Source organism: Carcharodon carcharias, chromosome 5, assembly GCF_017639515.1.
Source record: "Carcharodon carcharias isolate sCarCar2 chromosome 5, sCarCar2.pri, whole genome shotgun sequence".
Lineage (NCBI taxonomy): Eukaryota > Metazoa > Chordata > Chondrichthyes > Lamniformes > Lamnidae > Carcharodon > Carcharodon carcharias.
This window is the reverse complement of record NC_054471.1, coordinates 145,909,347-145,929,613: the sequence shown is the minus strand read 5'-3', so window position 1 is coordinate 145,929,613 and position 20,267 is coordinate 145,909,347. Positions and strand designations below refer to the sequence as shown.

Genomic DNA, 20,267 nt, shown 5'->3' with positions numbered 1-20,267 from the left:
AGGCAACTTTTAAAGTGAAACCAAAACTCTACTTGACCTTTCCTTAACATACAGATGCAGAAATACAAATCAAACTTAAACATTAATGCCAAAACCTGTTCCTAACACCCACAAATTCAAATATAACTTACTTAAACTATCTTTATTTCCTAACACAAGTGTGAGGAGAGTTCGAAGCCCTGGAGATCCTTGTGAAAGGCATCTGAGAGGAAGTGTTGGTTGGGAGAAGATTCCAAGGCAAGTTCTTGGAAAATGGAGATTGGAAACCCTCGTGTTAAAGACGGAGTGCAGTGAGACTGGTTGGCTCAGGGTGTGACAAGTGTCTTGGGGGAGTTGATGAGAGATCCATAGCATCTTTCTGGGGTGGCATCTGTCACTCGGTTTCAGAGTGTGGTATATCTGACCACAGGGGGCCAATTGGTTTACACGGACTGTGTACCTACTGTGAACATCAAAGTATAAGATAGCTTTTATAACTTGTGTTATCTTTATAAATCTGTATATATCTGTAAAGGTATAGTTGTGGGTGAAGGAGTATTGTAATATAGTTAATCTTTTCTTGTTGAATAAGTGTTTTATTCTTTTGTTACAAGTTCATTAGCTGACTCCAGTGACTCTGTCCAGTAGCCCCTCTTCACATATCTAAACAAACAAATATAAGTTAGGATCTATCAAGCTGGGTTCCACCCTGGGATCAGGCTTGTCCAGTGGTAACCTCAGCTGGGGATCATAACACAAGGGACACAGAAAGTTAGCATGCTGGTACAGCAAGTAATTAGGACGGTAAATGACGTGTTGGCCTTTATTGCAAGGGGATTGGAGTACAAGAATAAGAAATCTTACTGCACTTCTACAGGGCTTTGGGACGACCACACCTGGAGTACTGACTGCAGCTTTGGTCTCCATATCTAAGGAAGGGTATACTTGTGCTGGAGGCAGTACATGAAAGTTCAGTATTTTTTTTCTGGAATGAAAGGGTTTTCCTATGATGAGAGGCTGAGTAAATTGGGCATATACTCTCTGGAGTATAGAAGGATGAAAGGTGATCACATTTTGAAGGGACTTGACAAGATAGACACTGAGCAGTTATTTCCCTGGCTGGGGAGTCCAGAACACTAGGGCACAGTCTCAGGATAAGGGATCAATTATTTAGGGCTGAGATAAAGAGAAATCCCTTCACTTAAAGGAGTGTGAAACTTTGGAATTCTCTACCCTGAACAGTTGGGAATGTCCATCGTTGAATATGTTGAAGGCTGAGATGGACAGATTTTTGGTCTCTCAGGGAATCAAAAGATATGGGGAGTAGGCAGGAAAGTGAAATTGAGGCAGATGATCAGCCATGATCATACTGAGTGGTAGCGGATCAGGCTTGAGGGGCCATATGGTGTACTTCTGCCCTTATTTCTTATGACTTACGTTCATACTTCACTGCACTAAATTTTATCTGCCTTGTGTCTGCCCATTCCGCCACCTTGTGCATGACCTCTTGAAGTCTATCAATATTCTCCTCACTGTTAACAACACTTCCAAGCTTTGTGCAATCTACAAAGTTTGAAATTGTGACCTATACACCAAAGTCTGGGTTATTAATATCGATCAAAAAAAGTAGTGTTCTTAATATCGATGTCTGGAGTCTCGGATGAACCACGTACAGGTGTGGGATAGTTAGTGAATGGGTAATTGTAGTTACATTCACTGATATCACAGCCAGATGAGATGATCATGAACAGCCTGACTAGAAAGGGGATGTGTTGCTTGTGTCGTCCCTTTCTCCTCCTCCTCTTCTTCCGACTCCCTCACCTTCTCCTCATCTGCTCACTGTATTCCTAATGGCAAGGGCTGTTCCCTCATGATGGCAAACTTCCAGATGCAGCAGACCATGTTGAATCATGATAGGTGCTCTGGCGAGTACTGTAGAGCTCTTCCAGAGTGGTCCAGCAGTGCTTAAGCACCCCAATGATTTTTGATATGATTTTGTATGCTAGCATGGCTTTCGCTGTATGCATGCTGGCCACATGTGCATGGGTTGCGCACCTCAGTCATGAGCCAGGTGGTCAGTGGATAGATTTTATCACTCAGTAGGTCACCCTCTGATCTCTCGCGATGGCTCAAATGCTGATGGTATAGCAGACTGCCACAGAATGAAGGCATAATGAATGCTCCCAGGATGTCAGGCATTAGCCTGTATGATGCACTGACTATGGTCACACACCAGCTGGGCAGTGAGGGAGTGGAATCTCTTTCCTGTAGCACAGCATATTTAAATTTAATGCCATGCCCATAAAGTGATATAGGTGCAGTCAGTGGCACTCTGCATGATGGGACAGCCAACAGTCGTGGTGAAGACATGTGCTTGCTCTGCCTGCTTCTCTCTGACAAGAGAGAATGAGATGTATTCACCTTTCTTTGCATATACAGAGCTTCAGTGACTTCCCTCATGGATGGTGAAGTAAGAGATGTTGGAAATATCTCCTATTCCAACTGCAGGAAAGCAATGTAAAAAAATCATAGCCACAGCCATGGTCACAGCCATTGGCAATGCAGTCCTCGCCCTTCTCTGAGGCTGCAGGCCTGCCTGCAAGAGGTGGGAGACTTCACTTAGCATTTCCTTGGTAAAATGGAGACATTGTATACACTGTTCCTTGCTGAGATTAAGAAGATTAAGAATTGCTCCCTGAACACCTTGGGCAGATATGGTCTCCTGCAGGGAGCCCCCCACCCACTTCTCCTCTTCCCTCTTATCACCAGCTCTGCTAAGTCTCCCTATCATACTGTAGGCCAAGGCAAAGGAAATTACTGCACTCATGAACAAAAGATCAGAGCAGAACACATGAAGTCAACTCCAAGGCCTTCAACACATCACACACCACTCCCTGTAAACTTTAGCAACTTCAAATAGCAATGCAAAGCATCAGCCACTAGAAATCAATTAGCAACTAAGCTGAAAGTTGTGTAAATAACATTGGTAGGGATCCTTCCTGTGCTGAATGTTCAGCTGTGCAAGGCTAAGCGTTGGTTAAAGATGTCATCTGGAACATTCAGGTCAAAAATGTTACTGATGGTGTCAAATCAGCATTACATTCTAAAATTGCATAGGCTATTGTATCAGTACAGGCAACAAGACAGCTAAAGCTTAAAGGTGTAAAAGGATTACTTGTAGGCAAAACAATTCATAGTAATCTTACAGTTTGCAAATGATCTGAAACTTGGAAATGTTATCAAGAGTGAGGACAGTACTAACAGAGTTGAAAAAGACATAGACAGACAAGTGAAGTGGGTAGAGATGTAGCAGATGAAATGTAAAACAGAGAAGGGTGAAGTGATAAGTTTTGTTAAGAGGATTGAGGAAAGGCAATACAAAGTTGTACAATTCTGAAAGAGATGTAGGAATAGGTGACTCGTGGTTGGCTGCACACAAATCTTTGAAGGTGGCAGAACAAATTGAGAAGGCTGTTTAAAAAGTATAGGCCACTTTATTTTATTAATAGATATATGGAGCTGAATTTTCCCCAGGATTGAAATGGGTTAAGAGGGAAAAAAATTTTGAAAAAAAACTCTGGCAACAAGTGAAGATGCAGGATGTTTTCTTTTAAAGTTAATGTTATCAAGCATTTCTTTTTTATTGGTTTGTACTTCCTAAGGAAATATTTATAGGAATTAGAATAGAAGGAAAAACTACAAAATAATTTGAGAAAGCAGAGTTTAAAATGCAATTTGGTTCTTTTTGATTGAAAAAGTTTTTTTTTAAAATTATGTATTACAACTGTGTGCTTCTAAGAATGTTTTTCTCTACCCCTTGAGGTCTAGTAGAGGACTTAGCCCTTTCTGCTGATGGTTGCCTTTTTAAAAATCTCCACACATTGTTGTATTGTTGAGCGTAACTTTATGGGCAGAATTTTCTGCCTGTTGGGCGGGTTACAAATTATTTTGTAGTTTTTCCTTCTATTCTAATTCCTATAAATATTTGATTTCTATTCTAAAGGTTTTTATGAAAATATTCTTTTTAGACTGCAAAGCTTTTTCAGGGCTCATGAGTGAGATAGAATTATAATTAATGGGATGCCCCATTTAGAAGAGACAATAGAGATTGGCAAAAAGTGAGAACTGGAACTACATATTTATGGTTCTAGAGAAAGAAAAATATTGATGAAACTAGTGAATTGATAGGTTTCTCTTGAAGACTTGCCCATGATTATGAACTCTTTTTTAAGAAGACTGAATTTAATAGTCAGGCAACCACCTGAGCCATCAGGACCATACACGGAGAGTTAAGCAAAGACCTTGAGATCTCTTGTTAAGATCACATGAGAGTGAAGAATGTGTGATGTGATTTTGGGACACCATGTACGTGGGCAGATATATTATATGTGAAGTAATAGCATGCAGAAATATGCTGGAAACCAGTTCAAAAATGGGCTGGTTCAAAGGTTGGGAAATACTTGGTGAAAAGCACTGAAGAATGGATCTCAGACATGTGCAACTACTTGACAAACAGCATGGCATGAAATGGTTAATGTGGCCAGTAGAGACAAACAACATACCTAAGGGCACTGACACATACTCCATCGAGAAACTGACTTTAAAGCAATCAGGATAGAATTAAACACTTTGATACTTGTCAAAATGGGTAAAATTAAAGTAAAAGGGATAAAATTTGGATTTGAACAATTAAGGGCTTGTGAGTAATACTACTTGAAGAACAAGTTGGATGTAGTTTAAAAAAGAGAGCTGGAGGATCTTTTAAGTCCATGTGATCTGGTAGCTGAAACACTTGTACTTAAGTGCCAATAACTTAGAATTAACAACATTTTTGCAAATGAATGCTATTGAGTGAGGTAATCTGTAGATAGAGACTACCATTGCAAAAAATTAGCCTTAGTCAGTGTTGACTTACATTATATATGGGACATTTTTACTCAAATGGAAATCTATTGGGAATTAAACATGGACTACATATCAGTCATTATCTTCCGGGGTAGTGCAAAGAGGGAACAGGACATTAAGAACAATATTGAAAAGTTGTGTACAGATCACCACACTTAATGGGCTAACATGTAACTACTGTGAAACACAAAGATAAAGACAGAAAGTGGTACCACATTAATTAGAGAAATCCTGTGAAAAAGCTAATACTACACTTTTGTTTTTGTTAGATGTTTTTCCTGATACTCTACTTACTGATATCCATAGCCTACCTGGACTTCTCCTTGAAGATCGCTGTAATATAAGGGTCTGGTACATAAAGGGATAACATGGAACTGAGTACAGTCCTGCCCACACTGAAGTAAGAGAACACATGACCCACAGCTAGGGGTCACTGTAGTGTTGGATGGAGCAAGCATGGAGACAGTCCCTAGATTGGACCTACGCATGTAGTTTCTAGTACTTAATAAATACTTACTGTTGAACTACCAAAGGCTGCAAATGCCTAAATAAGACCTACCAAACTATACCTAACACCTTATGACATGGTGGCAGCGAATGGAACAACACAAAACCTCGAGTGATTGCAGAAGGAAATTTAAATCCTGGAAAACTGGACATTATCCATTTTGACCTAAAGAACAGCTCAAGAAGCAAAACAAATAAGTAAATCATCAGATAAAAGTTCCAAAGAAAGGCTTGGAAGCTGAAGGCAGAAATTAAATTCCTCACTGGAGCAGAAGATACCACTGAGTTCCATGTAAGTCTATCTTAAAAACCCAGAGGTGCAGAGTCAGCTGACGTAGCAGGGGCTATTTTTAGAATACTCATGCTGTATTCACTGTAATAAACTCAAGGTCAAGGTGTCATTCTGAAACTAACATTGGGATAAAGAAGCCATTTTGTATTCTGTACTTCACAATTACTCAAATGTATCAAGAATTACTGCATTAATAGTAACCAACCAGAAACAGTTGATTGACTAAGTTGTGTGCCTCAATTAAGCTATAATTAAATAATTGATAATTAATTAATAGTTGTATTAATAAGGCTAGGTTATATTCAAAAGTCTATAAATTTGTTATAAAGTGTATTAATTAGCCATTGTCTGTTCTGCTGTGGGAACGAATGTGTGATTAGATGCTGTGCTAGCTGGAAGCTCTACAGCCTTGGTAATGTTTCGACAAGAACCAGGTAATAAATGGAAACTTGTGTATGAAATCAGATAAAAGAAACGCTATGAATAGTTCCATTGTATCCTCTATTGGGACAATGTACACAGGTGGATAAATCCAATGAGAGTAATTCTGTAATAGAATTAACCAATTGTTAAGTTACAGCTGGCCCAGTTCGAGAAGATGTAATGGTAATTTAGCAGTCAAAAGTTGAGGTTCCAAGAGACATCTTTGCTAGCCAGTGTCATGTTAGAAAGGACAGATGTATCATCTGCATGGCACATATCGAGGAAAGGTGGAGAATTTGAAAAATTGATCACCTTAACTTTTGCTTAAATCTGCAGATCGGGTTTGTGAGCTGGAAAAAATTGAATCAGTTCAGTATTTAAACTTCACATTCTATACCATACTTCTTAATGAGAATCTATTGAGACTAGGACTTCTGTATTAGTAAACTTGCAGGGTGACCAAGGATGGGGCCTGAATATTGCAGGGTATTTGACATTTCAAAAAGATAGGAAGCTAGGAAAAGCTGGTGGGGTAGCTGTGTTAATGAAGGATGTCATTAGTTCAGTAGCAAGAGGTGACATTAGCTTGAAACAGCAAGATGTAGAATCAGTTTGGGTAGAGATAAGAAATAGGAAAGGTAACAGGTCACTTGTGGGAGTAGTTTATAGGTCCCCTAACAATAGTTACAAAGTAGGGCAGTGTACAGGAAAAAAATAAATGGGGAATGTAAGAAAGGTACTGCAATAATCATGGGTGATTTTAATCTACATGTAGATTAGAAAAATCAGTTTGGTAAATGCAGCCTGGAAAATGCGTGCATAGAGTATATGTGGGACAATTTCTTGGAACAGTACATTCTAGAGCCAACCAGAGAGCAAGCTATTCTAGACATGGTAATGAGCAATGAGACAGGATTAATCAATAACCTCACAGTAAAGGAGCCTTTAGGTGACAGCAATCATAACATGGTAAAATTTCATGTTCAGTTTAAAGGGGAGAAGTGTCCGAAACTAATGTTTTAAATCTGAAAAGAAGTAATTATAAGGGTATTAAAGCAGAGCTATCTCAAGTGAACTGGGAAACTAGTTTAAATGGTAGGAGAGTAGGGAAGCAATGGCAGACTTTTAAGGAGGTGTTTAATAATTCTCAGCAAAAATGTATCCCAGGAAGAAAGGTCTATTTTAGAAGGATGCATAATCTGTGGCTGAATAAGGAAGTTATGAAATGCATCAAATTGAAAGAAACGCTGGAAAATTTGCAAAGATTAGTGGTAGGTCAGTAGATAGGACAAATTTTAAGAAACAACAATGAATGATTTGAAAAAACAGAAAGTAGAGTATGAGGGAAAGCTAGCTAGTAATATATAAAAAAGATAGTAAGAATTTCTACATGTATTTAAATAGGAGGAGCGTAATGAAAGCTTATGTGAGTCTGGGGAATTTATAATGGAAAGCAAAGAAATGGCAGAGGCATTGAACAGGTAAATTGTGTCTGTCCTCACTGTAAAAGACTTAAAAAACTTCCCAAATAGAAGAAAAAGAATTCCCTAACATGTCCCCCTCATGTGACCAATGGGGCATGTTCATAATTAACGTAATAACTTTATTAAAAATTTTAGAACACTGCACGAAACCTCATCCCGCCGGTGGATGAGGTTTCGTGTTTTCTCTTTGCCATCAGGGCTCCTGGCCTGCCCACCAACCTTAAGGTTGGACGGGCAAGTCCTTGAATTGTTTAAATTATCCTGACTTGAAAATTAAGAGGTGAACAGGATGGAGGAACTTAAAACAATCACTAGGGAAGTGGGGCTGGGAAAATAATTAAACCTAAGACTAACAAGACCCCAGGACCAGACTGCCTGCATCCTAGGATCTTAAAATAAGTGGCTGCAGAGATAGCGGTTGCATTGGTTATAAACTTCCAATAGCCCTTAGATTCTGGAAGGTTCCCAGTGGATTGTAAAATAGCTAATGGAACACCTTTATTCAAGTAAGGAGGGCAACAGAAAGCAGGAAACGACAGGCAGGTTAGCCTAGCATCCGTCATAAGGATTTTTAAAAAATTTTGCTCGTGGTATGTGGGCATTACTGGCTAGGCCAGCATTTATTGCCTATCCCTAATTGTCCTTGAGTAGGTGGTGCTGTGCTGCCTTCTTAACTGCTGCAGTCCATGGGTAGAATTTTGCCATCGGCGAGCAGGGGGCGGGGCCCTCTCGCCGATGCGTAAAATGATGCGGGATGACGTCGGGCGGAATCCCCGATGTCATCCCGCCCCATTTAAATTTTCAGGAAGGCGGGGGCACAGCAAAATCAGCTGTGTGTCAACTGAGACCATTGACAGGTTCATTTAAACAATTCAAGGACTTGCCCGTCCAAGCTTAAGATTGGTGGGCAGGCCAGGAGCCCTGGTGGCAAACAGAGAAAACATGAAACCTCATCCACCGGCGGGATGAGGTTTCATGCAGGGTTCTAAAGTTTTTAATAAAGTTATTATGTTAATTATCAACATGCCCCATCGGTCACATGAGGGGGACATGTTCGGGAATTCTTTTTCTTCTATTTTTAATGTTTTTAAAAGTGTCAGCGATCTTCCTGAGGCAGCACTTTGCCTCAGGGAGATATGTGCTCTTTCAAGCACATGTGCAAGAGAGCGCACTCTCGCTTTTGGGGAATCCGCACCCCCCCACCCACACAGGAAGCGCATAGAGCTTTCCACCGGACATCACACTGGGTGGGCTTTAATTGGCCCGCCCACATAAAATGGCGGCAGGGCCCACTTCTCCGGCGGAGATCGGCTCCCCGCCCGCCGGAGACTGGGTTGGGCCTGCCCGCCCAACAGGCAGAAAATTCTGTCCCATGTTTTGTAGAAACACCCACAGTGTTGTTCGGAAGGGAGTTCCAGGATTTTGACCCAGCGACAATGAAGGAATGCCGATATAGTTCCTAGTTAGGATGGTATGTGACTTGTAGGGGAACTTGCAGGTGGTGATGTTCCCATGCATCTGCTGCCCTTGTCCTTTAAGGTGGTAGAAGTCACCGGTTTGGAAGGTGCTAGAAATTGTATAATAGCAAGTCGTGCAACTCAGTACAACTATGACTTGAAGAGAAAGGAGCGTGAGTACAATAAACTGAAAGAGCTCTTTCTCCAACTTGTAACGGATAAAAAAGATTAAAAAACTATGTGTTGACATCCTAAATTATGTGGGTCGATCTGATGGGCAGCGGAGTTTGTGGAGGATTGGCAAGACAGAAGCCAGGAATGAAGGGGAAATGTACAAATCTCTTATAAGCAACTATGAAAGGCATCATAAAGAACTAATGGTGGAAAATATCGAACTGAAACAAGTGCTACAGCAGATGAAGAAAGAAAAGATGCCTACACTTAGTCGAAAAAAAGCTGAGACCAAAAGAGCACGTAGAAGATAGCAGTAGTATAGCAGGGTCGGACAATGAAGAGGATTCTCATGAATTGAACAAAGAAAATAGCTTGGAGCTTTCTTATGATGCAGTCCGAGAGCAGCTCACCAACAGTATTCGGCAACAGTGGAGAATACTGAAAAGCCATGTTGAGAAACTGGACTCTCATGCATCCTTTGTGAACTCTGGTTTTCATGAAGATGATGAAATTATCAGCAGAGATGATCTTCAGCAAGAAATTGAGAAGCTAAAGGTAGAAATTCAGCAGTGTAGGGATCTGATCAAAGCCCAGCAACAGTTGTTACTGCAACAGCTTAATGCCCAATGTGATGATGAAACAGCTGTATTAGTACGAGACTGCTGCTTACTCGAGGAGAAAGAACGATTGAAAGAGTGGAGACTATTTAATAACCAAAAGAAAAACTTTGAAAGAGAGAGAAGAAACTTTACAGAAGCAGCATTAGACTAGGGCATGAGAGGAAGGCTTTTGGGACTACTTGGGAAAGATGAAAGGCTTACAAGCAAAAATATATGTAGATTCAGGGGCGGCAGTCCAGTTCTTTAAGGCCAGACCTGTGACTTATGCCCTAAAGGAGAAGATGGATGCAGAATTTTGCCACTTAGAGAATTAGGCATCATCCAGCCAGTCCAATTTTTGGAATGGGCAGCGCCCATAGTCCCTGTGCTAAAACCTGATCAAACTATTCACATTTGTGGAGACTACAAATTAATTGTGAACAAGACTGCTGAATTAGATGAATATCCTATCCTGAGGATTAAAGATTTTCACACTTAGCTAATTGGAGGAAAATCCAACACCAAACTGGACATGAGCCATGCATACCAATAGCTAAAGCTGGACAGCACCTCTGGAGAGTATGTAAAAATCAATATGCACAAGGGCCTGTACCAATATACACGCCTGCCCTTTGGTGTATCATCTGCCTGTTCAGTCTTACAAAGAACCATGGAAAGCCTATTGCAAGGAGTTCCTCGAGTAGTAGTGTACCTGGGTGACATCCAGGATCAGCGGAAGCTGAACATTTGGCCAATGTAGAAGAAGTTTTAAAAAAATTTTTGGAACCTGCAGCAGGATTTTTCAGTCGGCGTGCGGGGACGGGCCTGAAACGCCGACGCGTAAAATGACGCGCACTGTCGGGCGTGCGCCCCAATGTCATCACACTGAGTTGCAACGTTTCATTTGGCGGGCACGTGCCGGATAAACGGCCTATTCAGGCCATTAAGAAACTAACTAAGGTAATTGTAAATGCTGCCCGTCCAACCTTAAGGTTGGCGGGTGGTGAAAAGGCCAAGCGGCCTTCACATTTTTTAGGAAACCTCATCCATGAGCGGAGTGAGGTTTCCTATAGCTTTTATTAATTTAATTAAAAAATGCCATAAATATAAACACATGTCTCAACTCATGTGACACATGAGGTGGGACACATTTGAAATTTCTTTTAAAACCTTTTATTCATTATTTACAATAGCGATTCAATCTCCCTGAAGCAGCTCCATACCTCAGGGAGATTGAAGTGTACGTGAAAGAGCGCTGGCCCTGACTCTCCCTCCTCCCCCCGCCCGCACAGGTAGTGCTGAGCACTACGGCTCACATATTATGCTGGGCGGACCTTAATTGGCCCACCTGAGTAAAATGGCGACGTGGAGCCGATCGCGGGCAGCGATTGGCTCCACAGCCACCCCCGCCTACTCCCACTGAGGCTGCCCACTGCCTGAAAAATTCAGGCCCTGGTGTACAACTGAAGAAAGAGAGGTGTACTTTCTAAGCACCAGAAATCACTCACTTGTGTCATTGAGTGAATGGCCAGGCGTTGAACCCAGCAGAGGAGAAAGTCAGGGCAATCAAGGGGGCGCCTTCTCCTAACAGTGTCACTGAATTCAAGCTTTTTTTGGGCATGATAAATTATTATGGTTGCTTCTTACCAAACTTATTATTAAAAAAGAACAATCGTTCGAGATGGGAGGAGCAATGATAAGAAGCCTATGTAAAAGCCAAGAAGCTATTACACTTATCATATCTACTAGTACATTATGACCCATCAAAAGAACTAATATTAATCTATGATGCATCTACCAATGACGTGGGAATGGTGTTGTCACACAGGACAAAGATGGCTCTGAAAGGCCAAGAGGCTGTCTCCAGAATGCTCCCTGCAGCCGAGAATGGTTATTCACAACTTGAAAAAGAAGGTTTATCATGTATATTTGGAGTCAAGGAATTCCATCAGTATCTGCACGGTTGACATTTCACCAGTGTCAGATCGTAAGCCACTAACGGGTTTATTTAGCCTCAGCCAGATTTCAACGGTGGGCTTTGATTTTATCAGCGTATGAGTATACACTCTCCGAGTGTGCATATAGCAAATGCAGACGCAGTCAGTTGTCTTCCATTACCAGGTAGCATTGTACATGCTCCAGTGCCACAGGAAGTTGTACTTGTGATGAATTTCTTGGTCGCCTCGCCGTTCTGTGCGAAGCAAATAAGGAATTGGATAAACTGGGATCCAATTTTATCAAAGGTCTGAGACTAAATATTGCAAGGATAATTGAATGCACCAGTCTCTGGAGAGATAAGGCCATTCCATGCCTGTAAAACTGAGTTAAGTTGTAAAGATGGAATTTAAAAAGAGGAAGAGAGCCACTCTTGTCAGAGCTTCACAGTGCGCATCCAGGCATTTCGAAGATGAAAACGCTTGCGCAAAGCTGTCTGGTGGCCATATATAGACAGTGATATAGAAAAAATGGTTAAACACTGTCTCCAGCATCAGCAACAACAGAACTTGCCTGTTTCAGATCCACTCCGTGGGAGTGGCCTGGTCGACCCTGGGTTAGTCTACATATAGGCTATGTAATTCCATTTTTAGGTATCATGTTTTTATTGATCATCAGCGCGCATTCTAAGTGGATGGATGTGTATGAAGTTATATCACCAACAACGTGTGCAACTACTGAAAAGCTGTGCCAATGTTTTGGTATACATGGCCCACCAGAAGTCATTATTTCAGATAACACTAGTACAGAATTTCAAAGATTCATGAGTTGAAATGGAATTAAACATATTAAAACAGCACCATATCATCCCTCATCCAATGGGTTAGCAGAAAGAGCAGTGCAAACTTTCAAATCAGGAATGAAGAAGTTATCCGAAGGAATGTGTTAGAAACTCGAGTTTCTCAATTATCCTGCGACTCCTTATGCAACTACTTGTTCAACACCATGTGAATTACTGATGAAATGCTGCCTTCGTACAAGGTTAAGTCTGGTATTTCCAAACTTAGAGGGGATGGTAGAGAAGATCCAGAATAGTCAGAAAGTGAAACATGATATTCATAGCAAAGCTGGAAAATTTACAGTGGGGGATATAGTTTTAGTGAGAAATTTTTGAAATGGACTTAGTTGGGTTCCTGGTATAATTGTTTCTGAAACTGGACTTTTGTCATACCAAGCTGAAGTGCAAAACCAGATTATTCGAAAACACATGGGTCATTTTAGGAATAGACAGGCACTCCAACAACCAGTTATTCAACCTGTAATTGATGTCGAATCTTTAATCCCTTAAGTGACAGATTAATCTAGAATAGACATACCTGATGTCTTTGTTGAATTAACTAATTCTCAACTGCCAGTTGTCTAAAAATGTCCCTGATGCTACAGTTCCTAATCATGTCGATCCAGTGGGAGAATCTCAACTCGTAGAGCTATGTTGCTCTAACCGAATTAGAAAACCACCTCAGAGATTTAATCTTTAATTGCATGACCTGTGTATATATGTTGTGGATAAGATATTCTTGTAAATAAGAAATGTAAAAAAACTAAAGGGGGAGGAATGTAGTGATTGTGGGTTAAATCTTTCCTACTGCATTTAGGGGTTACGTGATGGTACTGATGAATCAGCCCTAACTGGGGGTAATCTTGGGGGCAGAGCTTTCTAGTTGTGGACCTGGTTCAAGCACGTAGCTTCTACAGGAGCTCTGTACATAAGGTTACCTGTTTCAAGTAAGAAACCTGTCTGGTACATCAAGTTTATTGCAATAGTTAAGTGTCCTTTGATTGTCATTGAAACATAGATTATAAATGTTGCGGTTGATTTAGGTTGGTCGGTTTCTTGGATGTGCACAGGTGTAGGAGATGTTGCAATTATTATGAGATCTTGGTTCACTGATAGGTTTCTGGTAGAGTTGTTTTCTCAAACTGGGCGACACACTTATTCCAAAAGAGAGCAAGGGGAAGGGAGAGAGCCCTCAGCTTGCTTCCTCTGCTGAAGACTTTCTTGATACTTTCTGTGTCACTTGCAATCTCTCTCTAATGGCTGGCAGTCTTGCCTTGAAATACTTCATCCATTGTGTATTTCCAGGAGGTTTTGGGTGGGTCTGTCTGTGGTAGCAATTGTTTCTTTGCATCTTTAGTGTCTCTTCCTTTGATAGTTACGAGTTTAGATGGGCATCTGGATTATAGGAAATGTTTCCTTCTTCATACTCGCTTGAAAGTGATTTGTTTGCTTCTCAGCTCCACCTTAGAAACTGGCCTTGCATTTTTAAGCAGTTTCCACTGTCTCAGTTCAAATTGGAAAATTTGCAGTCAGTTGAAAGCAGAAAAATCATATTTTCAAAAATAAAGGGGCATAGCCTCATAGCAATCGCCAAAACTTCCCTCAACTCAATCCCTGCCTCAGCTCATCTGCTGCTGAAACCCTTATCTATGTTTTTGTTACTTCTAGATTTGACTACTCCAACACAACCCTGGCCAGCCTCCTACAATCTATCCTTCATAAACTTGAGGTCATCCAAAACTCTGCTGCCCATGTCCTGATTCGCTCCAAGTCCTGTTCATCCAACATCATTGTGCTTGCTAATCTACATTAGCTTCCAGTCAAGCACCTCATCCTTGTTTTCTAATCTCTCCATGGCCTCTCCCCTCCCTATCTGTGACCTCCTCCAGTTAGACAACCCTCTGAGATATCTGCAATCGTCTAATTGTGGCCTCTTGAGCATCCCTGACTTTAATTACTCCACCATTGGCTGTCCTGCCTTTAGCTACTGATGCCCTAAGAATTCTCACCTTAAACTTGTCCAACTCTCTACCTCTTTTTCCTCCTTTAAGATGTACCTCCTTGGCTAAGCCTTTGGTCATCTGCCCTAATACCACTGTATATGACCCAGTGTCAAATTTTTCTTAGTAATGGTCCTGTATAGCACCTTTGGACATTTTATGACATTAATGGTGCTTCATAAATGAGTTTTTGTTGTTCTTGTGGACAGACAGATTAACAAATTAGTTTATAAAGACCAGGCTCTTATATGCTTTATTAACAGAAGCATAGAGTATAAAGTTACAGCAAGTTATGCTAAACCTATATCCAACAGTACTTTGGCCCCAGCTGGGGTACCGTCACCAAATCTGGCCACCACGCTTTAGGAAGGATATTGTTCCAAATTTAAGTTGATTGGCAAAAGAACCAGAGGTGACATTAGGAAAAACCATTTTATGCAACAGGTGGTTGGGATTTGGAATGTATTGCCTAATTGGGTGGTGGAAACAGAATAGTAGCCTTCAAAATGGAAGACAGAATAATTGCAGAGATGTGGAGAAATAGTGGACAAGGTGGACTAACTGAATGGTTCACCTAGAAATGACACTGAAATTGGAATGTTAGTTGGAAAATCATTTTATAATTTAAAAACTCACTGCACTAGTTATGAAAATTACCAGGAATAATATCTAGAGGGGTCAATTAGGTAGTAATTAAAGAGAGCCAATTGAATAGAGTGCAAACTAGTCCTAAAGTTTTAATTGCAAGTTCAATTGATCTGTTTCATGTTGTGGATCATACTTGTCAATATAAAACAGACCTTGCCACTTCATTTTGTTTGAAGGAATGGGAAATAAAGCCCATAAGACCATAGGAGCAGATATTAGGCCATTCAGCCCATCAAGTCTGCTCCGCCATTCAATCATGGCTGATAAGTTTCTCAACCCCATTCTCCCGTCTTCTCCCCGTAACCTTTGATCCCCTTACCAATCAAGAACCTATGTATCTCGGTCTTAAATACACTCAATGACCTGGCCTCCACAGCCTTCTGTGGCAAGGAATTCCATAGATTCACCACTCTCTGGCTAAAGAAGTTTCTCCTCATCTCTGTTCTAAAAGGTCTTCCCTTTACTCTGAGGCTGTGCCCTCGGGTCCTAGTCTCTCCTGCTAATGGAAACATCTTCCCCATGTCCACTCTATCCAGGCCTTTCAGTATTCTGTAAGTTTCAACCATATCCCCCCTCATCCTTCTAAACTCCATCGAATAGAGACCCCGAGTCCTCAAACATTCCCCATATGTTAAGCCTTTCATTCCTGGGATCATTCTCGTAAACCTCCTCTGGATCCTCTCCAGGGCCAGCACATCCTTCCTGAGATACGGGGCCCAAAATTGCTCACAATATTCTAAATGTGGTCTGACCAGAGCCTTATAAAGCCTCGGCAGTTCATCCCTGCTTTTATATTCTAGTCGTCTCGAAATAAATGCCAACATTACATTTGCCTTCCTAACTACGGACTCAACCTGTAAGTTAACCTTAAGAGAATCCTGGACTAGGACTCCCAAGTCCCTTTGCACTCCAGATTTCTGAATTCTCTCCCCATTTAGAAAATAGTCTACGCCTCTATTCTTCCTACCAAAGTGCATGACCTCAGACTTCCCCATGTTGTATTCCATCTGCCACTTCTTTGCCCATTCTCCTAACCTATCCAAATCCTTCTGCAGCCTCCCTGTCTCCTCAATACTACCTGTCCCTCCACCTATCTTTGTATCATCTGCAAACATAGCCAGGATGTCCTCAGTTCCATTATCTAGATCATTAATGTATAAAGTGAAAAGTTGTGGCCCCAACACTGACCCCTGCGGAACTCCACTAGTCACCGGCCGCCATCCTGAGAAGGACCCCCTTACCCCACTCTCTGCCTCCTGCCAGACAGCCAATCTTCTTTCCATGCTTCTATCCATTTTCTATCCATGACAATAATTCTTAAAGACCAGTCAAACAGTCATACCAGAATGATATTACGGTTGGCAGGCAGGCGAAAAGGAGAGGTAGCCTTTACGTTTTTTAGGAAAACTCATTCATGAGCGGGATGAGGATTCCTAAAGCTTTTATGAATTAAATAAAACATTTTTCTGAAACATAAAAACATGTCCCATCTCGTGTGACACAATCACATGAGGGGACATGTTTGATTAAATTTTTATTTCATTTATGCATTTTTTTCTAAGGCGCTTCAATCTCCCTGAGGCAGCTCCATGCCTCAGGAAGATTGAAGTGCTCTTTTGCGGGCGCAAAGAGCGCTGGATCAGACTCTCCCTTCTCTCCCTGCCTGCACAGGAAGCGCTCAAGAGTTACTGCTCGCATATTACGCTCGGCAGGCCTTAATTGGTTCCCCCATGTAAAATGGCAGTGCCTAGCTCCGCCACCGCCTCCTCCTCCACCTTGGATCAAGCTACCGCCAAGCCCGCCCAATGTAGGAAAAATTCAGGCCAAAGGATTTAATTACGAGGTGAGATTACACAAGCTAGTGTTGTATTGCCTAGAATTCAGATACTGAAGCCGTCCATGTCCAAATGCAGCAAGACCTGGACAATATCCAGCCTTGGTCTGACAAGCGGCAAGTAACATTCGTGCCAGATAAGTGCCAGGCAATGACCATCGCCAACAAGAAATAATCTAGCCATCGCCCCATGACATTCAATAGCATTACCATTGTGGAATCCCCCACTATCAACATCCTAGGGGTTACCATTGACCAGAAACTGAACTGGACTAGCCTTATAAAAACTGTGGACACAAAAGCAGGTCAGAGGCTAGCAATCCTGTGACAAGCAACTCACCTCCTGACTCCCCAAAGCCTGTCCACCATCTACAAGGCACAGGTCAAGAGTGTGATGGAATACTCCCCACTTGCCTGGATGAGCGCAGCTCCAACAACACTCAAGAAGTTTGACACCATCCAGGACAAAGCAGCCTGCTTGATTGGCACCAGATCCACAAACATTCACTCCCTTCACCATTGATGCACAGTAGCAGCAGTGTGTACCATCTACAAGGTGCACTTAAGGAACTCACCAAGGCTCCTCAGACTGCATCTTCCAAATCCCCGATTGCCATCTAGAAGGACAAGGGCATCAGGCACATGGGAGCACCACCACCTGAAAGTTCCGCTCCAAGCCACTCACCACCCTGACTTGGAAATATATGATCGTTCCTCCACTGTCGCTGGGTTAGAATCCTGGAACTCCCTTCCTAACAGCACTGCGGGTATACCTACACCACATGGGCTGCAACAGTTCAAGAAGGTAACTCACCACCACCTTCTCAAGGGCAACTAGGGATGGCCATAAATGCTGGCCTAGCCAGCAATGACCACATCCCATGAATCAATAAAACAAAATTAAGAGGTGATTTGACTCAGGTTTTCATGATATTAAGGGAAACAGGGTAGTTAGAGAGAAATTGTTTCTGCTGGTTGGGGAGTCAAGAATTAGGTGACACAGTCTAAAAATTAGAGTTAAACATTTTAGGAGTGAAATTAGGAAACAGTTATTGCACAAATGGCCGTTGATGATACTTCAACTGTAAATTTCAATCTGAGATTGATAGATTTTAGTGGTTCAAAGATATTATGGGATGCAGCGCAAAGGTCTTCGATCAGTCGTGATCTCATTGAATGGCAGAACAGGGTCAAGGGTCTAAATTGCCTATTCCTGCATCTATGTTCCTATGAACCAAAGCAGTTGATACACAGTATATTTACAGTACAGAAGGAGGCCATTCAGCTCTCTGAAAGAGCATTCCAACTTGTCCCACTGCTCTGCTTTATCCCCATAACCTTACACGTTCTCTATTTTCAGATAGCAGTCCAATTCCCTTTTGAATATCTCGACTGAACCTGCCTCCACCACCCTTTCAGGAAGATTTTTCCAGATTCTAACCACCCTCTGTGTGAACAAATTTTTCCTCACTATCACATTTACTCCTTTTGCCAATTATTTTGTATCTGTGTCCACTAGTTCTTGATGTACCCTTGAATGGGAACAGCTTCTCACTATTTACCCTGTCCATACCCCTCAACATCTTGAATACCTCTATCCAATCTCCTCCAAGAAAAAAAGAGTCCCAACCTCTCCGATCTATCTTATAGCTATAGTTCTTTCTCCCTGGAAACAGTCTTGTGAATCTCCTCTGGACTCTCTCTAAATACTTTACATCCTTCTTCAAGTGTAGAGCCCAGAGCCGGACACAGCACTCCAGATGAGGCCTAACTAGTGTCTTATACAAATTCAACATGACCTCCTTATTCTTGTACTCAATGCCCCTATTAATAAAGCCTAAGATAATATATGCTTTATTAACTGCTCTCTCAACATGCCTTGCCATCAATGACCTATCTATGTATACACTGAAGTCCATCTGTTCCTGCACCTCCTTTAGAGACATTCCCTCTATTTTATACGGTCTCACCATATTTTTCTTGCTAAAATGAATTACCTCACACTTCTCTGCATTGAACTTCATCTGCTACTTGTCTGCCCTATCCTCCAACATGTCAATGTCCTTTTCAATGTCCTTTTGAAGTTCAGGACCATCTCTATCACAGATGGCATTTCCAATCTTGGTATTAGCTGCAAATGTTGAAATAATGCCCTGCACACCACAGTCCAGGTCATTAATATGTATCAGGAAAAGCAAAGATCCCAACACTTACCCCTGGGGAACTCCACTACAAACCTGTTCCTTATTTTAGAAAACATACAAGACATTTTCACTCCTGAAGGGTAGTTCAGGTGAATTTAACAGCTGAATTCATATGCCAAAGTCATTTCAGTTTTCTCTCAAAGAGATAGACTTTCAGGAGTTCACAAAGAAGTTGCTTGTAGTCTAACCAGTACATTAGCTTGAGGTATTGGTGGATCCAAAAAGGAACAGGCTTGAAGACTTTGCGATGTTACAGCCTCCGATTCTTTAAGGCATGGATCTTACTGCCCTTTCTGGTGCTGCTGTGTCTCACTTTCCACAGTCAGCATTTTAAATGTTACAAGGAGACAAACATGGCTGCCTTGCCATATGACTCCTCACAACTGCAGCTCCTTTTCCAATTATGGTCATTGTTTTAGCAGATTAGCCACATTCTGGTTTATTGTTCCAAGGCATTCATCCTGAGGGGATCACAATGACTTTCTTTGTTTCAAAAATACCCATTCAATTCAGGAATGTCTCCTGATGGAAACAAAAACAAAAATACCTGGTAAAACTCAGCAGGTCTGACAGCATCTGCGGAAAGGTATTCGGTTAACGTTTCGAGTCCGTATGACTCTTCAACAGAACTAAGGAAAAATAGGAGAGGCGAAATATAAGCTGGTTTAAGGGGGGATGGGACAGGTAGAGCTGAAGAGAGGGTCAGTGATAGGTGGACATTGCCAAAAGATGTCAAAGGCAAAAGGACAAAGAGGTGTTGAAGGTGATGATATTATCTAAGGAATGTGCTAATTAAAGGTAGAAATCAGGACAAGCAAGGTACAGATAGCTTTAGTGGGGGTAGGGTGGAGTGAAGGAATCAAAAAAGGCTAAAAGGTAGAGATAAAACAATGAAATATATTTAAAAATAATGGAAATAGGTGGGAAAAGAAAAATCTATATAAATTATTGGAGAAAAAGGGGGGGATCGGAAAGGGGGTGGGGATGA

General features: G+C 41.5%; 1 protein-coding gene and 1 pseudogene across 4 annotated transcripts in view; one reads left to right on the top strand and one right to left on the bottom strand.

Moving 5' to 3' along the window:
* Positions 1-20,267, bottom strand: part of LOC121278097 (4-galactosyl-N-acetylglucosaminide 3-alpha-L-fucosyltransferase 9-like) — a 60,918-nt gene that overhangs the window by 31,288 nt on the left and 9,363 nt on the right. The gene's annotated exons all lie outside the window — the stretch shown is intronic.
* Positions 4,945-10,033, top strand: LOC121277770 (annotated as a pseudogene).